This window comes from Phoca vitulina, unplaced genomic scaffold (genome assembly GCF_004348235.1).
Source record: "Phoca vitulina isolate PV1807 unplaced genomic scaffold, GSC_HSeal_1.0 scaffold9, whole genome shotgun sequence".
NCBI lineage: Eukaryota > Metazoa > Chordata > Mammalia > Carnivora > Phocidae > Phoca > Phoca vitulina.
In genome coordinates, this window is record NW_022589712.1 from 53,273,362 (window position 1) to 53,294,536 (window position 21,175).

Here is a 21,175-nt window from a genome sequence, read left to right on the forward strand (position 1 = left end):
CCAGCAACTTAATTATTGACCCGGCTTGTAAATCATTCATAGCTTTCCAGAGGTATCTGTATACTTCTGCTGGCAGCAAATGGTACCCTGGGCTATTTACAGAATGGAGGCTGGGGTCAGGGAGAGTGTGAAAAATTAAGAATAACAACACTTTCTTTTCTCCCTGAACTTCAACTGCCCTTTTAAATAAAGCTAATGCTTTCTTCCTTTGCCACCTGCTCAGAGAACCTAAGTTAACTGCCAAAAGAGCTTTCGTTTCAGTCCCCATTCTCCACGCCATGCCACCCCAAGGACACCAGGTAACTTCAGTTTCGGCTGGGAGTGAAGGAGCGGGGTGCAGCCATCTTGCCCGGAGTCCCTCTGGGTGACAGCCAGGGCTTTAGGAATTTAACACCTTAACATTTTAAGTTATTCTTCTAATCCTATCTATTAGGGGCTGGACAGGAAGCAACACCTTTCAGCTGGCCTGCCAGTGGGGCGTTCAGGCGGCTTTGTGGTTAACCAAGGCCACACACCCAGTAAGCAACAAGATGGCGTTTAATTGTAGTGGTGTCTGGTGGGGGGCCTGGCACCTCTGTGGTGTTGGGTATCAGCCAGGCCTGCTTCTTTTCCAGCGAGAGAGGAGAGGTCCAGTCAGGTCTCACCGGCTGGCTGCAAGGTTCAGCTTCAATGGTTGTGAAAACAGACACCAAAATAATCAAAATGCTGCATTCCTGTGTCTGAAGGGCAGCTAATCCTCTCTCTTTTGAAGGAGCAGGAACCGCAGGGGACTGTTTCAAGCCCTGGGTAGAATCAGCTGTTGGGTTCATGTGTCCCCAAGTCCTGTAGTTCTCAGGGTTGAAAGGAACCTTCAAGATGCCTCAGTTAGTCTCACAGGTAGGAAGTGGAAGCTGGAGCGTGTTCAGGGGTTGTTTCTGGTCCCCACTTGTGCGTGGGCCACCTGGAGCCCGGTTCTGCCGTCTTCCAGGCTGGGGCTCTCTTTCCCTCACTCCGTGAATTGTTTTTCTCCGATGGGTTACATAAGCCTCCTTTACTCAAGAGTTTCAATTAATACAGGCTGGAAATAGGCCTGTTTTATCAAACCTAGAAAAGGAATGAATGGCAAGAGTCTTTGTAAAGTAAACAATAGAATATTTAAAATGCCAAAAGATGACGTCACTATTTACCAAAGCTGGAGACAAATCGTTCTCAACTTGTTCAGTGCACGCGGTCTGGTTTCCAATCAGTTCCAGCCACGCTCGCGTGGAAGCACACCCCGTCCCCGCCTCCCTGCTCCCCGAAAACCGCTGGAATAGTTGCGCAGCTCCTTTGTGCTTTAGAATTGCCTCTTTGTTTCCCTTGGGAGTGTAATCGCTCAGTGGTTCGGGGTGGGGAAATCCAGGAGAAGAGATCAGCCAGGGACTTTGTAACAAGCTTTGAGTGTTTTACATGCATCCTTGCAGGCTACACTCCGAGATGCCCTGTGACTGCCTGTCCCCTTGTAGAAGCTTCTAAGGGCCTGCGGTTGCAAAATCAAACTTTGTCGGCAGGCAGCTGAGGGCTGCTTCTTATCAACCAGCCACTGCCTTTCTCACTAACCTGAGTTTTCACCTGTGGAGAACATCTGTTAGAGCCAAGCAAATCATTTTTCTCAGTTCTACTCTCACTTCTGGCCAATTGCTTTTCATAGATTTATTCATTCATTTAATATTCATGAAAACCCTACAAGGTGGGTTTTCAGATGGGGAAACTGAAAGTCTGAGCAGGTAAGTGGCTTTCTCAGATTTATGGAATTAGCGGTATCACGAGGCTGTCTTCAGTCCATGACAACCTCTTTATCAAAGCACAGTATCCTGTGATTAAAAACAAAACCAAAGCTCTTGTTCTTAATCTAGAACCCTGCTTAGCTAAGCAGGCGACCGGAGAAGGTTGCTGACTGCTGCACTGTGTGATTTTAGAGTCCTCGGCCTGTGTGTGTGTGTGTGTGTGTGTGTGTGTGTGTGTGTGTGTGTGTAACGGACTGAATGATTGTGTCTCCCCCAAGTCCATATGTTGAAATCCTAACCCCCAATGTGATGGCATTAAGGAGGTGGGACCTTGGGAAGCCTCATGAATGGAATCAGTGCCCTTATAAGAATAAAGACAAGAGAGCTTTCATCTTTCTCTTTCTCTGCCGTTTGAGGACCCAGGGACAAGGTGGCTGGAAACCAGGAGGAGGGTTCTTATCAGAACTTGACCATGCTTGCACCTTGATCTTGAACTTCCAGCCTCCAGAACTGTGAGAAATAAATGTTTCTATTGTTTAAGCCACCTAGTCTATGGTAATATGTTATAGCATCTCCGAGCAGACTAAAACCACATTTATTTACATATATCGTCATCATCAGCAGAAGCATCACTATCCCTCCGGGATGAAGTCCTTGTTGGCTTGAGGATGAAGTCCGTGGCTGTGGGCTGTGAGCTCTGTCAGTTTATTCGCCGGGCAGAGCTGTAGGCCTGTGAAGCATAGTGCTGTGCTGAATTGTTCTGGGAGGTAGGTGGTGGGGAAGGTCGTGTTTACTCCCGCAGTTCTACGCATCTTGCCCTGGTTTCCCCAGTTCACAGAGGGATGTATGAACTCTATGTAAGGGAGGTCTTTACAGATGAAATTATCCAATTATATTCTTCATTTGAACAGTGTGAGTAATAGAGACAATGTTCGACAATTTGCAGGCGGGTCAGATGAAACAATATTCTCCCTCATGTAAAGGTTACACCCTAACCCCAGCATGGAAAACACCGTACAGTTCATCCCTCACAAACCCCAGGTCCTGGGCCCATGCTTAGGATCATGTCAACACAGCACAGATGAGAAAATCTGCCTGAGTGCACACCGGAAATGCCTCCTCAGGCTGTGAGGGTCCTGCTGTTCTCTCTGGCCACACTTTTTTGGCTTCCAGTGATTTGCCCCAGGTTCCAACCCGTGGTTCGTGACCAGGCCTCTCTCCTCAGCCAGTTCTGATGCTCCTGCCAAGCTGAGCAGACGAGCCCAGCATGCTCATTCCTCATGGGGTTCTGCCCCATCCCAGTCCCCACCTGGCGCCCCATGGTGCATGTATAAGAACATTTTACTTATAATTTTTCTTTAAAAATGATAAAGCTGACTTCACAGATATTGGAACACTGGTGTGGCCCCAAGAGCAGGGCAGAGTACCTGGGGTTTATGAGGGATGAACTAACTGTACGTGTTTTCATGCTGGAGTTAGGGTGTAGCCTTTACATGAGGGAGAACATTGTTTCATCTGACCTGCCTGCGACTGACCTAACATTAAGTCTCTATTACTCACGGGGCGCCTGGGTGGCTCAGATGGTTAAGCATCTGCTTTCGGCTCTGGTCATGATCCCAGGGTCCTGGGATCGAGCCCCACATCGGGCTCCTGGCTCAGCAGGGAGCCTGCTTCTCCTTCTCCCTCTGCCTCTCTCCCTGCTCATGCTCTCTCTCTCTCTGTATCTCTGTGTCTCAAATGAATAAAAAAAAAAAAAAAATCTCTATTACTCACACTGTTAAAATGAAGAAATATAATTGGACACACATCAGGATATTATTTTTATTTGTTGCATTTATGAAATCTGGCTTTATGTTGCCTTATCTTAATTTTCAAAGCTATTTACTGTCTTATATTAACTCTTTTATATCTTATATTTAATCTCTCATAATAAAAATAAATAAAATAAAATAAAAATAAAAATCTCTCATAATCTCTCAGCCAAAAAAAGATGGTTGAAAGATACGTTTTTATCAGTGCGTGTGGTCCTGGATTCATTTCTGTCTCGGAACTGGGTTCCCTACACCTGGTCTCAGTATAAATTAAGTTCTCTTATCTCTGTCTGGCAGGGAGGGTGCTCCATAGAAAAAAGATTATCATGTGGGAATGTCTGCAGCTCTCCTCTTTCCCAGATAGCCGAAAATAATGCTGTCATGGTCTGCCCAGTGTCCTCCCTCCTTTCCCCTCCTAAAGAGGAAGTGTTTTTATTCCTTTTTTAATCACTGGGAGAAGGGTTGTATGAATGTACATAATCAGGAGTTAGAAAGAAGAGAGGAAGTCAGGCGAGGAAAGACGCAGTGTGAGGCTGGCTTGGAGAGAGATGCCTGAGAACAGCAGATTGGAGTAACGTGGGTGGAGAAGGAAGGAGAACTCAGGAATGGTGCTCTGCGCCAGGTACGTGCCTTCTCTTCATGGTTTCCCAATAAAGAATTTGAGTCTTTGAACTTCCTTTTTTTCTGCTGGGCTGTACTTCTTTCACCATCATACCACTATTAGACTGAACCATGTGGATCCTGGCTTTATACTGGTCACATGTGAAAAATACTCCCATGTCTCCTCCATTTTTAGGACTTTCCATTACTTTTTTTTTTTTCCTTAAGTAAGCTCCATGCCTAACTTGGGGCTTGACCTCACAACCCTGAGATCAAGACCTCAGCGGAGATCAAGAGTTGGATGCTTAACTGACTGAGCCACCCAGGTGCCCCAGGGCTTTCCATTACTTTGCTCCAATCGATTCGGAAGCATGATATTATGATCACGAGTGTCATGATTTGGCTCTCCTGTGGCGGAGGACAGTCTTTTGATGGGTCTACAATAAGTCTAGACATAATTCATCTCTAATTAATCTGATGAACCTGAGAGGAACTGTTCCATTACCATGAATAAGAAGCTTCCTAGCTGGAGTTGATTTACATAAGGAGCAAGTGGGGAACTTACTCCAAATATATCGACTAGAATAATACCCATTAGATAAGCTTCCAAATATTTCAGATTTTTCCATCCTTTTATCTGGAGAATCCTATGAGGGCCACACCTGTCCTGTAGAAATGTAGTCAAAATAATTTTTTAGAGGGAATGGTGATTTTGCTGGTGTTCTTTCAAAAAAAATTTTTTTTTTAAATCAGGGAGATCTCCACTGCCACAAGCTAACAGAAAGATGTGGTGCTGTGTTTATGTATACTAGAAATGTATTCAGCCATTTTCTTCCCTGTATGTCTTACTAGAGAAGCTGTTAATATTATTTATCAGGTTAAAAAATGCATTCTTTTGTTGTTGTTTTTTAAAGATTTTATTTATTTATTTGACAGGGAAGGAGGGAGAGAGAGAAAGAGAGAGAGCACAAGCAGGGGAATTGCAGGCAGGGGGAGAGGGAGAAGCAGACTCCCCACTGAGCAGAGAGCCCGACGTGGGACTTGAACCCAGGACCCCGGGATCATAACCTGAGCCAAAGGCAGCCGCTGAACCGACTGAGCCACCCAGGTACCCCTCAAAAATGCATTCTTGGGCAATGTTTACCAACTTAGCCTGTCAAGAGTGCTCATAGGGTCCAGAAGATGCACTGTGCTTCCCAGAGCTGCCAAAAGCTGCAGAGCTGGGACCTTTCTGTCATTCTTGTGGAAATGGTGTGCTCTCAATTTGGGGGCAACCGACTAACATGTTGTGTTCATCTGGTTTTGTTATTTTTTTTTTCATTCTTCAGGTGTTTGTCACTCCAGCAAGAAGTTTGTGAAAGACGAGTTCTAAATGATTAACAAACAGGAGGTTTGTGACTGGTGATTATGGTTTCCCTAGTTCATTTTAGAATAGAAAATAGAAATTTGGTTGTATGTCGTAATTTTTTCTCTGCACTATCTTAATCACTTCACTGTTTTTTTTTTTTAATCTCTGCAAGATCTCATATTCCAGTTGTCTGGCTTTCTCCATAGTCTGAAGCATTTTCCCCTCCCTACCTTCCCAGCTCATCTCCTGGACCTTGAAACATAGCCGGGGTTATGCTAAATGTTTACCAGTCCTACAAATGTCACCTAATCTAAGAGGACTCACCTGATTACCTTGGATTGGATGGATGAGACTGTGTTTTCCTCAAAGTTTCTTGGATGCTTACTTTGTATTTTTATATGTGGCTTATGTCCCCCTCAGGGTTGTTGGCTCCTGACTATGGTGCTGGGATGTCAACCACCTCCTCCTCACTGGGAAGCACCATCCAGGTAGTCAAAGGTGGAAGCTGACTTTGGGAGGAGCTGGAGCTGTGAGCTCCTGCCAAGATCCTGGGAAGTGCCGGGGCCTAAAGGACCAAGTCAAGCAAGAGTCCATAGGAAGACCGAGGTCCAAATATCAGGCTGCACATGGATGAACATGACACTTAGGATATCCCAGGCACGGATCTGAGTCAGGGCCTCAGAACCCAGAGTTTGGAGTTTGGGGGATGAAATTAAAGTGAAGGAAGATTGGGGTCAAGGCTAGGACGGGAGGAAGAAAAATACCTGAGCAATTGTTCGTTTGTTTGTTTGTTGTTTTGTTTTGTTTTATCATAGCTACTATGTGATTGAGTCCATTTGGGGCATAGTGTGTGGGCAGACATCTCTGAGAGGCAAACAATACAGAATTTGTCAAATGAATAATTAAGCATTTGTAAAGGTGCTTCCCGTTTGAAGAACATGCAGGATATTTGAGTGTCAGGGTAGGAGGGCCCCCGTGTTACCTAGGATTTGTTTTTCAGAGTAGAGAATGTATATTTCCATGCATCTCCACAGGGCATTTTTATTTCTGCTCATTTTCCACCACCCCAATCAATATACAGTTAAAACCTGATCTTCTGTTCAATCTACAAATTCCAAGTACAGTCAGTCATAGCATCTCTGAGAGGTAATCAATACGTCATTCACTATCCGTCAGAGTCCTATCAGAGATGCAGAACCACTGTGTGTGACAGAGAATAAAGTGTCCGGGGGGCCTCCCTTTGCACTTGCAGGAGCTGGGGGAGGCCGTTTCTGTGCGCTGCTGGCCCTGTGTCTAGGGTTGAGCCTCAAGTTGCTGTGGGGCAGCAAGGGAAGCAGCTGGGAGTGGGTACCAACAAGGACAAACTGGAACCCGCACCTCTCATCAACTCCAACCTCGATCCTGCAGGTCACTGGCATTCCTTGTCATGGAGCTAGCTGCACTCACGTCTGGCCCGAGACCCTGCGAACCTGATAAAGGAGGTCGGAGATCTGGCGGGAGCTGGAGGCCTGTGGTCTGGGTGCTGCTCCGCGCTCTCCAGCCAAGCCAGCCGTCGGCAACACTGTTCGTGTGCTGCGGGCGCCTTCAGGAAGTAAGAAGATAGCTACTCTTTCACTTCCTCCTTCCAAATCATCTGATGCAAAGCACTTCTTGTTGCCAACACTAACCTGGAGCTATACAGGGAAGGGAATTCTTAGAAACACAGTTCCAGTTTAGCTGAGGTCACAAGGTATAAAAGCCACTGTGGTCGATTCCTTGCCAACTCGACATTCACACACTCTTCTTCTTTTTTTTTTTTTGAGAGAGAGAGAGCTCGTGTGTGGAAGAGCGGGGGCGGGGGCAGAGAGAGAGAGGGAGAGAATCTTAAGCAGGCTCCATGTTCAGTGCAGAGCCCCAGGCAGGGCTCAATCTCACAACCCTCATGACCTGAGCTGAAATCAAGAGTCTGGGGCTTAATAAGACGGAGCCACCTCAGGCCCCTCACACACCCTTCTTTTACTTATGTTAACGTCCGAATACACACAATAGCAACATTGTGCTTTTGCAATTATTCTTACACTACCTGAAACATACTCCCCTGTCCTGCAAGAAGTTTCCAGAGTCCCTGTGTCTGCTTTGGGTGATGTCACTTCCTCTCCTACCTAAGTCACACTCCCCCTCCGCTAGTCTGTAACTTAAATGCTGAGGTCTACAAATTAATTACCAGGAACACATCTCATGTTAGATGGGAGGGGACTGAGAGGGTAATTAGCCTCTTTAAACAATCAAACATGTTGACCAAAGCTAGACTCAGTAAAAGCTTTCTTTTGACTGAGACCGTGGAGGTACTAAAGTGATGACCATCCCTGAAATCAAATTGACCATTTCGGTTTCTTTTAATGCTGTTGCATTTATCCTGAGAGGAGTGGGGCTCCCAGCCAAGCCTGAACTGGGATTCTGCAGTTTGGCCTGGTGGCATCTGATGAACTTGTGTGCAGCAAACCCCCTAGACATCTACTTACCTATGGGAACTGAAAACTCGGAGGGAGAAGCTTTGAACAGAGCTCCCCGCAAACACACCCCGGGGGCGGAGGGCGGGGGGGACAGAGGTTGAGAGAAAAAGAGGAAGGGCAGTGTCTGCCCAGCCCAGCCCCAGGGCTTAGATCTGACCTCCAAAGATAAGCGAACGACTGTCAGATCTGGTAGGGACGTGTGTTTCCGGCAGATACAATCCTGCTTTGGGACCCCAGGTGGCAAGTGTGGCAGGCAGTTGGAGACTAGGCAGTCTCTCTCTTTCTTAGAGACCATCCTGAGTCAGTGACACAGATCACAGTCCTATTTGGCATATCTAAGATCTGTGGGCTTGGGGGGGGTTCCTGGAAGCTGCCTTCTGGGGAGTAGCACTTAGGCCTTGGGGACAGAGATAGCAGAAGGGGAAGTACCAGGCCTTCCTCAGGTCTGTAGGAAGGGACAGCATCCAGCGGGTGGGAGTGGGAAAACATGTCTGAGATTTCTCTGTGAGATACCTCCTGGGGACTCAAAAATAAGTGGGGACAGGGGTTAAGGATGGGACAATGAGGAAGATGGGGTAGCACAGGATCTTTGTGGTGATGGAACAGTTCTGTATCTTGATTGTGGTGGTCGTTACATGAATCTACACGTGATACAATTGCATAGAAACACACACACACACACACACACACACACACACACACACTGAGTAGATGTAAAACTGGGGAAATCTGTGGATTTTACCAGTGTCAATGTCCTGGTTTTGTACAACATGTTACCAGTGAGAGAAACTAAGGGGACATATGACTTTTCTGAACTCTTTTTGCAACTTCCTATGAATCTATAGTTATTTCAAAATAAAAAGCACATTAAAAAAACGAAACTGGGGGAAATTGTTGAATCAGAATCTGTAGGTCTGGGCCTGGACATCACTGTTTTGTTTTTGTTTTTGTTTTTTGTTTTTTTAGCATTTACCTGATCATCATAATTGATCCAGGATTGAGAATGATCGCTTTATCTGAAACTGTGAGGGTCAGATTTTGGAATTTTAGTAAGGACATAGGGTGTATATATGACATACAATGTAATATCTCTAAATGGCTCTGGGCAGCACCCTATATTCAAACATACTAATATTTTTTTCAGCAAAATGTATGAATATTCACACCAAGTAAGATAAACAACAACAGCAACAAGAGAAACCGGTGGAGACTTTGAAGAGAGTGTCCAGTTCTTTCCTTTGTGCGGGGGAGGGGTGGAGAAGCTGAACTGCAGTCATTTGGGCAAAATTGTTCATTGATCTTATTTGCTCCATAGGTTGCTAGGAGATCCTCAGAAATATGGGAACTAATCAGAAAAGCATGTACAGATTTATATAGAGAGAGATGTTTGTACACATGAAAATTGGAAACAATTAGAGGCAATCTAAATATACAACTGGATGGCCCTTTGCTTCCTTACATTGGAGAAAGCAAGATGAGTCACCAGGAGCATCCAAAAAAATTCAGCCAAGGTTCTCCTTTTTGCCACGTCTGCTCAAACCGGCACAGTCTGACCCGGAAATACAGCATCAGTATGTGCTGCCAGTGTTCCCGTCATGAAGTTGGACGAAGTGAACTTCCTTGAATGGATCATCCAAGATACTACCTTACCGCAGAAACAATGCCAGCTCTGTGTACATAAAATAAAAATACTTCAATTATAAGTGTTCAAAGATATATAGATAGATGTGAAAATGGTTATGTAAATTATGTTATAGATGTATTGTGGAATATTACACAAGGATGGACGTTGCGTTTTAAAGCTATAATGAAATAGAAAATTTTCATTATATAACATTCAGTGAAAGTGGGTTTATTTTAATGAGTAATTTAAAAAAAATGTATTTACTTGACAGTGAGAGAGAGAGAGTGCAAGCACAAGCAGGGGGAGCAGCGGCAGAGGGAGAAGCAGGCTCCCTGCTGAGCAGGGAGCCCGACGCGGGGCTCGATCCCAGGACCCTGAGATCATGACCTAAGCTGAAGGCAGACGCTTAATGACTGATCCACCCAGGCTCCCCTTGATGAGTGATTTTTTTTTAAAAGATGAGATATATCAAAGTGCTAATAGTATTTCAAGATGGTGGGAATACAGGCAATTTTTATTTTCTCTTTTATATTTTTTATTTTAAAATGTTCTACAATAAACAGGCTGACTTTTGTGATTAGAAATAAAATAAGCATTGTTAATTTAAAAATATGCCAAGTAATGATAGTGTGTCAAAACATGCAAACAGCTAGATTATAGTTTGTTATTTTCTTAAGTTATGTCTTGAGAGTACTCAAGTACTTAATTAATAGGTTATAAAAGTTTTGGGGAACACTACTTAACAACGTAAATCTATATTGAAATGATATAATAGAGAAAATAACCTGTTAGGATTTACTAGTCCGTTAAATGCATGTACTTTTCTTGTGATAACTTTAATAATGTTTATGTGTTGCACAATGTAACTTAATTTGAAATTTTTCTTCAGTTTCTACATTTTAAGAAAAACGATCTCTGTCCCTTTTAAGTGAGGCAAAACCATAAAAGTAATATAGTTAGTTTTTCTTGCAAGCTGGATACTTTACCTTTTTTCTTTTCTTTTTTTCCCCCATAATCCTTACACCTGCCCCATGAAATAGGCATTATTATCACCCATTTTACAAAGAAGGAAACCGAATCCCAGTGAAGCTTAGGTCATACAATTAGGCTGCCTGACTTCAGAGCTGGGACTTGTAACACTGCTGTTCTCCAGGAAAGAGGTTTAGATTGCCCTGGCATGGGGAATAAGACAGAATAAGAAATCCCACCTGGAGACTTTCTGACCAAGATCTGTGCAGAAATGGTTGGAGTTGGAAGGCAGGTAGAATTTCTCTGTTCAAGAGAAGCTTTCGGAGCAGAGAGGACCAGTCACACCCTGTGTCAGGCCCCTGGCTTTTCCTTCCAGACCTCTCAAATGACTTGGAGAAAATGAGCTATTTACTCCAGTGGGAGAATTGCACGAGGCAAAACAGAGGCTTTCCAAATCCTTCAGCTTTCTGGGAATTACACTTTTTCTTTAACATCCTCATCAAATGACTCAAGCCTCCATCCCAAATTTCAGGGGGAATCAAGCTTCCTGCCAGCACGTTCAAAGATTCCCGGGGCATTTGCATTTGCGTGGCCTCCCTAGCCCTCCAGTTCCTGCTCAAGTCAAATTCTCGAGTGGTCCAGTGTCCAGCCAGTCATGGCGGCTGCCCTCTCTCTACCCTGCTTCCTGTCATGCCAGACATTAATCCCTTTTTTGTTCTCCAAGCAACACCTACATCTGTTCATTAATGTTCTAGTAGGTGGTGTCAGCACATCCGGCTGACTTTCACTGAAGGTTTGGGGGTAGCAGAAGGGAAGCATGGTTCTGTCTAACCCAGCACAAGGACATGCCAATAATTCAGCACCAGACCCGTTTCGAACAGGTCATCATCAGTATCAAATCCTGCTCTCTGTTCCCTGGAAGGCCTCCTCTCTCTTTAACAACTGTCCTCTTCCTTGGAGTTCTCTGGCCAGTTTAGCAGATCTCCGATATTTTATTATGCCAAGCAGGTCCTGCTTTTCTCGTCTGGTTCCTGGAGCCCATCCTACCTAATTACAGGAGGGGAGATGCATGCAGCCATTCTCCTCTCCATTTTGGCCTGTGTGATCATGGACGAATTATGGAGCCATTCTGAGCGTGGGAGGATAGGAATTGCATTTCACATCCAGGATTATTGTGGTGATTCAGTGAACATATTCACTTAGCACAGGGCTCAGAGCTCAATGCCTGCTCGTTAGTATTATTCCTTTGACTTCACAACTTCTGGGGACATTCAGCCTTATTTTCTCTCCTGCTAGGTAGTGGGTCCCCGCTGGGCACCCCTTCTTGGCCAGAGGGAGATGAGGACTGTCCATTGGAACTTTTACCTTTGCTGTGACTGGTCCTCTCTTACTGTGGCCGGCGGGGAAGAATCTCGGTGCTCTGAAACCAGCCAGGTCTGCCCTTGCCCAGGATGAATGGGGAGAGTGGAAGCCACAGCTATTGTGGACTGCTGGTCAAGTGTTTGAACTGGATGATGACCCCACAGGAGATCACAGATGGTCACATGGCCCTGGACACTTGGAGAAGGGGCTGGTGAGGGCAGCTCAAATGTGCGGCTCGCGGGGCTCGTGGTTTCCTCGCGGGAGAGGCTGGGAGGGGGTGGGAGGGAAGGGAATGGCAATGAGGGCAGGGAAAAGAATTTTGGCAGTAAAATTGAAAGTGAATGTAACACTGAAGAGTGTTACGAATGAGATTTGGTGCTCTCTTGTGAAAGACGCAGAGATGTTTGTCGGGACTTTTCTACGAGCAAGAATGGGCAGAGGAAGAGGAAAAGCTCAGTAGCCTGGCGGAGAGGATGTGAGGAGCATGCAATCAAGGTGGGGTAGAGAAGGGCAGGGCGACCTGCAGGAGGTTCCCCCAGGTTCAGTCTCCACGCTGGTATGGCCCCTTGAAGTCTGGCACACTCCTGGGGTCCTACTCACCCCCATCCCTGACACTGAGGTGTGGCACCCTCTCCTAGGGCCCCTTCCTCTGGGCTGCCTCCTCTAGGAGAGAAGAGTGGTCAGGCTGCCCGGTTCCTACCCTTGTGCTCCACTGGAGATGGTACTCCTGGCGCATTGGTTATCTGTGTCCAGCGAGTGTTTCATAGCATGCCTGGTCCAGAGGGCCTGCCTATGCTGGAGTGGGAGGAAAGGGCTCCTGGGGGCCCCTTCTGTGCTCCAGGAGGACACGGAGCTGGCTTTATCTCTAGCTGATGGACATCTTATCCCCTGAAGGAGTAGGGTACCAGGTGTGGGGGCCCTGTGACAAAATGTCCCCTCCCTCAAAAAGCTCCCCAGTCTGGGCTGCCTTGTGAAGTTGCCCACCTAGGACTAGGCAACCGAAGGAAGCCAGGGGCGAGACCCTTCCTCCATTCTTAGCTGCCCCACAGGCCTAGACCTGGAGGTCAGATGTGGGGCAGTTCCTGCGGAAGAGGCAGGCTCTGGGCATCAGCGGAAACCTCGAGAGAAGCAGCTCTGGCACTGGATAGGGCCATGCCTGGGGCGGGCAAGGCAAGCACAGCCTCTGAGCCACCCCTGAGCCCATCCTGGGTGCTGCAGGGTGTGAGGTGGTACTTGGCTTTCAGGAATCATGTCAGTGGCTGCTCGGCCAGAGACTATATGTATTTTGTTGTTGTTGCCAGTATTATGGGGATCGCATTGTCTGACTTTTATGCCTTTAGGCTAAAGGAACCTAGGGGAACACATGGTTCAAAATAAAAGTCGATTCATCTTTCCAGGTCAAAGAGCTACAAGCGTCAAAACTCTCAGGCAAGATCTACCCGTGATGCCGTGACCACAGGCCTCTATTGAAATTCCTCTTTGCAAGTCAAGAGGTGTGTATTGTTTTTTCCAGCAGTGGAAATACAAATGATCCAGTCTGGAAACCTTGGCTGTTTTTCTGATAACTAATTTGTTTGCTGATAAATGATTACCCAGGAGCTGGGGTGGAGACCCAGAAATCGAACGGCAAAAATAATTAAATTTCCTCTGTGCAGACCTTTGTGCTAAATGCTTAGAGTGCAGCCAAGATTTGGGTGGGGTACAGACTTTCTCCATGAGAGTTTATAGGGTAATAAAAGAAAGAAGACAGGAAAAAGCAACACGAGCACATTTAACTGTAACAGACAGGACCTATGTTACTCACACGAGCCATGGTATGATTAGGATAGGGCCAGAGATGCAGAGGAAGGCTTCTTGAAGGAGGTTTGGAGAAGAGAACCCAGGGTCTGGCAGGGAGAAAGGAGGAGAGCAGGCTGACATGGGAACTGTTCTCATGGTATTTTTCATGTTGCTCTTGTTCTTGTTGGGCTGATCCAGAGCAACCATAGTACAAGAGGGATAAGGATATTTGATTTAAGAAATGAAACAAGATCTTCCAAAATTAGGTCAGAAGTTTTGCTCAAGTCGAGGTCAGAATCAGGGTTTGGAGATGTTTGGAAAATTGTTCGTTTTCTTCCCAGGCCCTGATGTTTCAGGGGTTGGATATTCCACACGAATATTTGCTTTCTCTGCACATGCAAATGATAGATTTCCCAGACAAATAGTTCAATGATTCCGGCCCCTCACTTCTTAGCTGGGGAGGATCTTGTATTGTCAGTGTGGGCAATGAGGAGCCATCGAAGGGTTGGAGAAAGAACAGTCAGATAATCTTCCTTGTATTTTAGAAAGAGAATTCTGTCAAAGGCAATATGGAAACACTTAAAATTCTGCTATTATTATGGTTGGGTATTAATTTTGAACTTTCTCTTCCTAATACTCTTTTCTAACCCTCTCACCCACCTTTCCTTGCTGCTTTGAGCAGGTTAGTGTGTGCTCATTGCCTCAGTGAAGGATGCTCAACAGAGAACAGAGATATAAAGGCCTGTTTTGCTGGCTTTTGAGTTTCTCAAGTCTAAACCCTGAGAGTGAAGGAAGGACCCCAATATATACCAGAGATTTGGGAATACACGATGCTCCATTTGAAGGTCCTTGTCCCCAGACCCTGCGTTTCTCTGGTGGAGGAGGTGGCTTAGAGGGTAAGTAAAACTGTGTAGTCATTAAGGGATTCTTGCAGGTGGGATTTTATGTCCCAGGTGCATGGGAATGGAACTCGTTGATGGAATCCATCAATTAGTTTGAGAAGAGAGAGAGGGGGACCTTTCTTACTTCTAGGGCAGAGCCCCAGGAAGGTGGCAAGACCATAGAGAAATGGATTTGAGGTATGCCCGGGGCAGGCAAGGCTGTAGAGAAAGCCACACAAAGTTCTCCAGGCCACAGCATGAATTGGGAGCAACAGAACAACTCCCATGCTGCCAAGAGGGAGAGAAAAGAGTGGCTGGCTTTTAATGGGCTTAGTGGGTGGAAGTGAGGGCCAGCTCAGCTGCCCTGGGCATGGACAATGGTGCCTCAGCAGATGCCAATGTGGACAGATGACTGAAGACTAGAGGCCCTCATATTTTGCTAAGTGAACATCAGACAGAGAAAGACACATAGCACATGAGCTCATTTACAGGTGGAATAAAAAAAGAACCTAACGGCTAAGTTCATAGATACAGAGAATAGATTGGTGGTTGCCAGAGGTGTGTGGTGGTTGAAATGGCTGAAGGTGGTACAGAGTTCCAATTATAAAATAAATAGGTCCTGGGGATGTAATATACAGTTTGACAACTATAGTTAATAATACTGTATTGCATATTTGAAAGTTGCTGAAAGATCTTAAAAGTTCTTATCACAGGGTGCCTGGGTGGCTCAGTTGGTTAAGTGTCTGACTCTTGGTTTCAGCTCAGATCATGATCTCAGGGCTGTGGGACCAAGTCCCCTGTTGGAATCTGCGCTCAACGTGGAGTCTGATGGAGGTTCTCTCCCTCTCCCTCTACCCCTCTCCTGCTCGTGTTCTCTCTCTCAAATAAATAAATAAATAAATTCTTTAAAAAAATGTTCTCATCACAAGAAAATAATCCTGTAACTATGTGTGTTGATGGAGGTTAACTAGACTAATTGTGATGATCATTTTGCAATACATACAATCATTACATTGTATATGTGAAACTAATAGAATGTTGTATGTCAATTATACCTTAAAAAAAAAAGAAAAGAAAGAAAGAAAAAAGAAAAGAGAAGACTAGAGGCCCTCAAATGCATGCACACACACACACACACACACACCCCTTAGTGCATTAGAACAAAGATATAACCCTGAATTGGTTGAGATAAAGTTTTGACGCTTCTGGTGAAATGAAGGCTGAGATAGAAATTGAGTGTGTTATAGCAAAATAAAGAAAAATGTACATATCTGTAGACTAAGATTTGTACCTGCTACTGTGTATTGCTACATGATAAAGGTTTTCTTCCAGTTAATTTACCTGGAATTCTAATTGATTTCCTAGAGGATTTTGGATAGAAACCTGGGTTTTTTTTTTTTCTAAGTAGGCTCCAAACCCAGTGTGGAGCCCAACATGGGGCTTGAACTCATGACCCTGAGATGAAGACCTGAACTGAGATCAAAAGTGGCACACTTAACCAACTGCACCAGCCAGGCGCTCCAGAACCCTGAGATTTTTAATGTCATAGCTTTTAGCTCTGATCCTGCCTTTTGGGCTTCATGTTGCGTTCCTATGAATTCTCAAGAATGTTGAAAAACAATTATTAGGGTATCCCACGTTTATGTGAAGCATAAGCAAAGAGTTGGAAAATAAGAATGTGGTGGATCGTGGCCAGGCTGGCCCATGGAAAGCCCCTAAATGGATGTGAATAGAAAATTCTTAGGTCCTGTAATGTAAGAGCAGACAGGCGAAGTTGCTTAACATGTAGCATTGGCAAAGAAAAAAGAGAGATTGCATAAATATTGTGCAGTAAGTATTTTAGAATCCCAAATCTGGATATAGGCCTGGGGGAGGTTCTTGTCAAATTATTGCCTGATACAGTGATATAAATTGTCTCTGGGGCCTGGCATGGCCCTTCTAGAGGGGAGAAGATAAAAACCAGGGAGGCCCTTTGTTCTGGGCTCCTGGGCTTGGGCTAATTCCTCACCCCAGGGTCTGCTGCCCACAGTACCATCCTAGGCATATCCAGTTAAGGAACATTCAGGAACCCTGGGAGGCTGGCTGGTATGCTATATTTGTGGCTACTTATTTTTTAATACTCTAGCATGAGTAATGTAATGTGTGTGTGAAGAAGTTAATCCTAATCTACTCTAACTCTTTGGGGTGCTTTAATTCATGGATAAAACAAGTAAACTTCTAGTCTCTGTCAACAATTTAGGGTGCTTTATTTGCATAAAAAGTACTGGAAATAATTCTTGATTTAGTAGAACCTGCAGATTTCTTGGTATGTGTTTTGGTTAGGAGTAATATAATAGGACAAACTGTCTTGTATGAATAAAGAATTAATATCAGCAAGCCTGATAATTATGCCATCAGTGTAGGCCTGAGGGTTAGAGCCCACTGGCGTGATGTCTCAAAGGATAAGACCTCTCTCCCCTCTCTCCCCACCATCTAACCAAAGGAACCCAGTTTCTGTGTGTGCTTCAAAAACCCTCCAAAATTTGAGGCTGGGGCAAGAGTGCAAATGGGGAACCACATACCATGTATCTAAATATTTAAAAGCTGTAAATCCAGCTAAAAAACTAGAATATAGAATATGTTCTATCCTCGTCTACGGCCATACCACCCTGAACGCGCCCGATCTCGTCTGATCTCGGAAGCTAAGCAGGGTCGGGCCTGGTTAGTACTTGGATGGGAGAATATGTTCTATCCTCTTGCCTTGAAAATATGTAACTTCAGAGGGACCCAGAATGCCAAGTATGAATACAGAATTCGTGGACCCCTCAGAGTTCTGCCTGCTCCCTGGAGTTCCCTTTCTCTGCCCACCTCCAGCTCTATCTCACACATTAAAGACGCCCTAGCACATATGTCCAATTCTCTATGAAGAGCTGTCCCCTTAGGCCTATGGGGTGAATACTCAGACCCCAAGGAGAGGCCTGTGCAGGATCTGGAGATGGGTTTAGGACCCTTGGGTGGGGAGTTTTGGGAGCCTGGGCATCAAAGAATGATCTGGAAGGTGAGATATGGGCTTTGGGTGGACATGTTTCCTGGGCCCCGTGACTCATCACTCTGTGGGAGAAAGGGTGCCCCCCAAGGAGGGCCAGTAGGCATACCTTAAGGATAGGATAGGGCCTAACACATCAGCTCCTCTTGCCTGGGTGTTTCTGCTGATTTTTGTTGGAGGTTGGGGGAAAGGTTGCAGGAAGAAAAGAGAGAAATCTCTTCAGAACCACAAATGAGTTTTTTGTTTTGTTTTGTTTTGTTTTTAAGATTTTATTTATTTGAGAGAGAGAATGAGAGAGAGAGAGAGAGAGCATGAGAGCGGAGAGGGTCAGAAGGAAAAGCAGACTCCCTGCTGAGCAGGGAGCCTGATGTGGGACTGGATCCCGGGACTCCAGGATCGTGACCTGAGATGAAGGCAGTCGCTTAACCAACTGAGCCACCCAGGCGCCCACACAAATGAGTTTTTTTCAAAGATTACTTTTGTCTGCTATCTAACAAAGTTCCCTGCATTTGATGACATTTGGCGTGAGCTGAGACTTGCTTTTATGGCAACAGCCCCCTTGGCAGCGAGCTTGTCAGGGTGAACATACCACCTGTGTACAACCCTGGCCGATTACTACTATTTTCTTTCTCCTTTTCTTTTAAGTTTTCATTTTAATCACCTGGAGTTCAAGTTACTGCTGTTTTCTATGGTTGGATCATAACTTCTGGATGCAGAGTCAACCATGGTCCAAGAGTTCTGTTTGCAACTGCGCACACCCGTGCTGTACTTAGCTTCTGCTGAATGACTAGTTGGGTCCACTAAGAGTTTCCATCCCCACCCCCCCCAAACTTGAAAATGGAGTTCTCTAGGGAGTGGTAGAAGTTGTCGGATCTAAGGTCTGTCTCTCCCAGTCCACCATGGACCTCGGGCAAGGACCCCCTTCCCACTGGTCTTTGAGCCTCATGGTGCAGCATGGATGGTAGCCTCATCCAGCCCCAGCAAGGGGGCTGAAAATCAGGGTAGGCGAATGTGAGTTCTGATAATTCAAGGGCTTTCAGAAAACTGCAACGAGCCGGAAAGTCACCATGTTCTCTGGGGAGGTGATTGGGAGAAGGGAGAAAGGTGGGCCTAGGAGTCAGCTGTATCTTACTTAGACTCAACTCTGCTGAGAACTTACCAAGGATTGCCCAAATCTCTTTTCCTTTCTAGACCGCCGTTTCCCTACCTATAAGATGATGAGTGTGAATGAGACGATCTAAAGTCCCTTCTAGCGCCAGAATTCTTAGATTACCTTGCTCTCCTTGGTTAAGGTGACTTCTAAGCCAAAGTACCATTCCCCTATTCTCCTTCAGCACAAATGGAGTTCATTCTGAAGGCCTGATGGGCAGTTGTGTCCTGGAGGGGCCCGAGGAAGGGAGCCATATCCATGTGCCCTGGGTCAATAGGAGAGGAGCCCTTCCGCCCACCTCTTCGTGACAGGCCCGGACTGCCCTGCTCAGCCAGGCAGTGCTCCTCCAGGCTTCAGTGAACAATTTCCTTCCCCCTCACATTAGTTTAATTGAGCTTTCCTTTTTGTGTCTGCACGTCAGTTGGTACTGACGTGAATCGTGTGGTTTATAGATGTATAGATATAATTTGATTCTGGAACTCCTTTCCAGTGTGACCTCTGTGCCTCTCTTCAGCCCCCTCCTCTTCCAGGAAAAGTGATTAAGAGGTACAAGAAAGCACCTTGAGAGGGAAGTTGCTGGAGCAAGCTTTTCCCAGCTTTGATGTTCTGTCTGGTGCCCAGTTTGTCCTCTGCTCTTAGAGATTGTTCCGGATCTTACCGACTCAGCCACTAAGCCCAGAGGCAAATGCAGCCTGCACAGCAGCCAGACAGAAAGATCAACCAGCTTTCCTTGAGTGTGTCACGAGGCTCACAAGTTCGTGGGAGGAGACGGAGTATCTTCATTGCTGGCAGAAAGACAAATTTCTGCAGCCTTGTTTGTGTGTCTCAGACTGGCAGTTGTGACCTTCAAGTGAGTGACAGGAGATTAGGAAGAAGTTGAGTTGCCCATTGGTTGAGACTGAGCTGCCGTCCAATGGCGGAGAGCAGTCTAATGTCATGTGGTCACTTTTCTTCTGGGCCACACCCCACCTTCCTCTTTTTCTAGCTTCCTCATCAGTTTTCCTGATGACCCTCCCTGCCTCCCCCTGCCCCTGGGTCAGCTTAGGCCCCCCCAAGCATTTTTCGTCACAACACATCTCCTCCCCAAGTCCCATGCGTATATGCTCCCTTGGGAGTATGTTAGGGCACTGTTTGCAGGATGGTGGGAAAAAGACACCCGAGGGCCTCTCACCTGACCGTAGGAACTGAGCAGTCAAAGGAAATGGCGCTGGGGGGGGGGAGGGGTGTCTGTTTTCCAGGAAGACAGTTTGGTGGGATTTTTTTTTGTTAATGGTGGCAGCTTCTTTTTGACAAAGTTTTGAAGAAGATCACGTTTATTTCAGCCCCTGGCTTCCCTTTCTGAAATATCTTTTTCACCAACTGCTCTAGCACCCAAAACCCCAACTCCTTCCTATGAAAACCCCCTTCCATGAAAATTCCCATCATCTCATCCCTTCTTCCTTCCTTCCTTTCCTTCTTTCTTCCTTCCTCCCCTTCCTTCATTCCTCCCTCTCTTTCAGATTTTATTTTATTTATTTTTTTAAAGATTTCTTTATTTATTTTAGAGAGAGAGAAAGAGCACATGAGTGGGGGGAGGGGCAGAGGGAGAGAATCTTCGAGGAGATTCCCGCTGAGTGCGGGGTCTGACATGGGGCTTGATCTCACCACCTGTGAGATCACGACCTCAGCTGAAACCAAGAGTCCAACACTTAACCAACTGAGTCACCCAGGCGCCCCAGATTTTATTTTTAAGTAATTGCTACCCCTAACATGGGGGGCTCGAACTTACAACCCTGAGATCAAGAGTTGCACGCTCCACCACCTGAGCGAGCCAGGTGCCCCCAAACCCTTTCTTAATGGCCGTTATAGCCAGGCTGCTGGTGCTCGGCACCCAGTAGGAAGACGGTAATATTGGAGGAAAGGAATGCAGGGAGCGGCAGTCCTCCGAATAGCCATGTGACCAATTACCTGGTGCTCAACAGGTGCATTAAGTGGTGATTAGAAGACTAAGATCATAAAACATAGTCCTACCCTAAGGATATTTGTAATCTAATAGGGGAGACTATGCATGGTCTCTTAAAAATATAGCCAAGATTGCAAGACAATATGTAATAAGGGCCAATTGAAGAATTGAAGAACGTACAATGAAGGTTCCCAACCCTATCAGACCCAACATTCTTTTTGTAACAAATAGTTTTAAGTGGTTCCTTTATTTTCCTGAAATAGAATCCGTGAATAATATAAATGACTCAACAACAGTATAATGAATTCCTTAACTCTGATATAAAAAAGAAATAAAAGAAGAGCAAATGGTAATAAAATCGTATGTATTTTAATATATAAATGCTCAGGCACATTTACACCGAAAAACATAATGAAGTAGTCAGATATAAAATCGCTGCTATTAGCT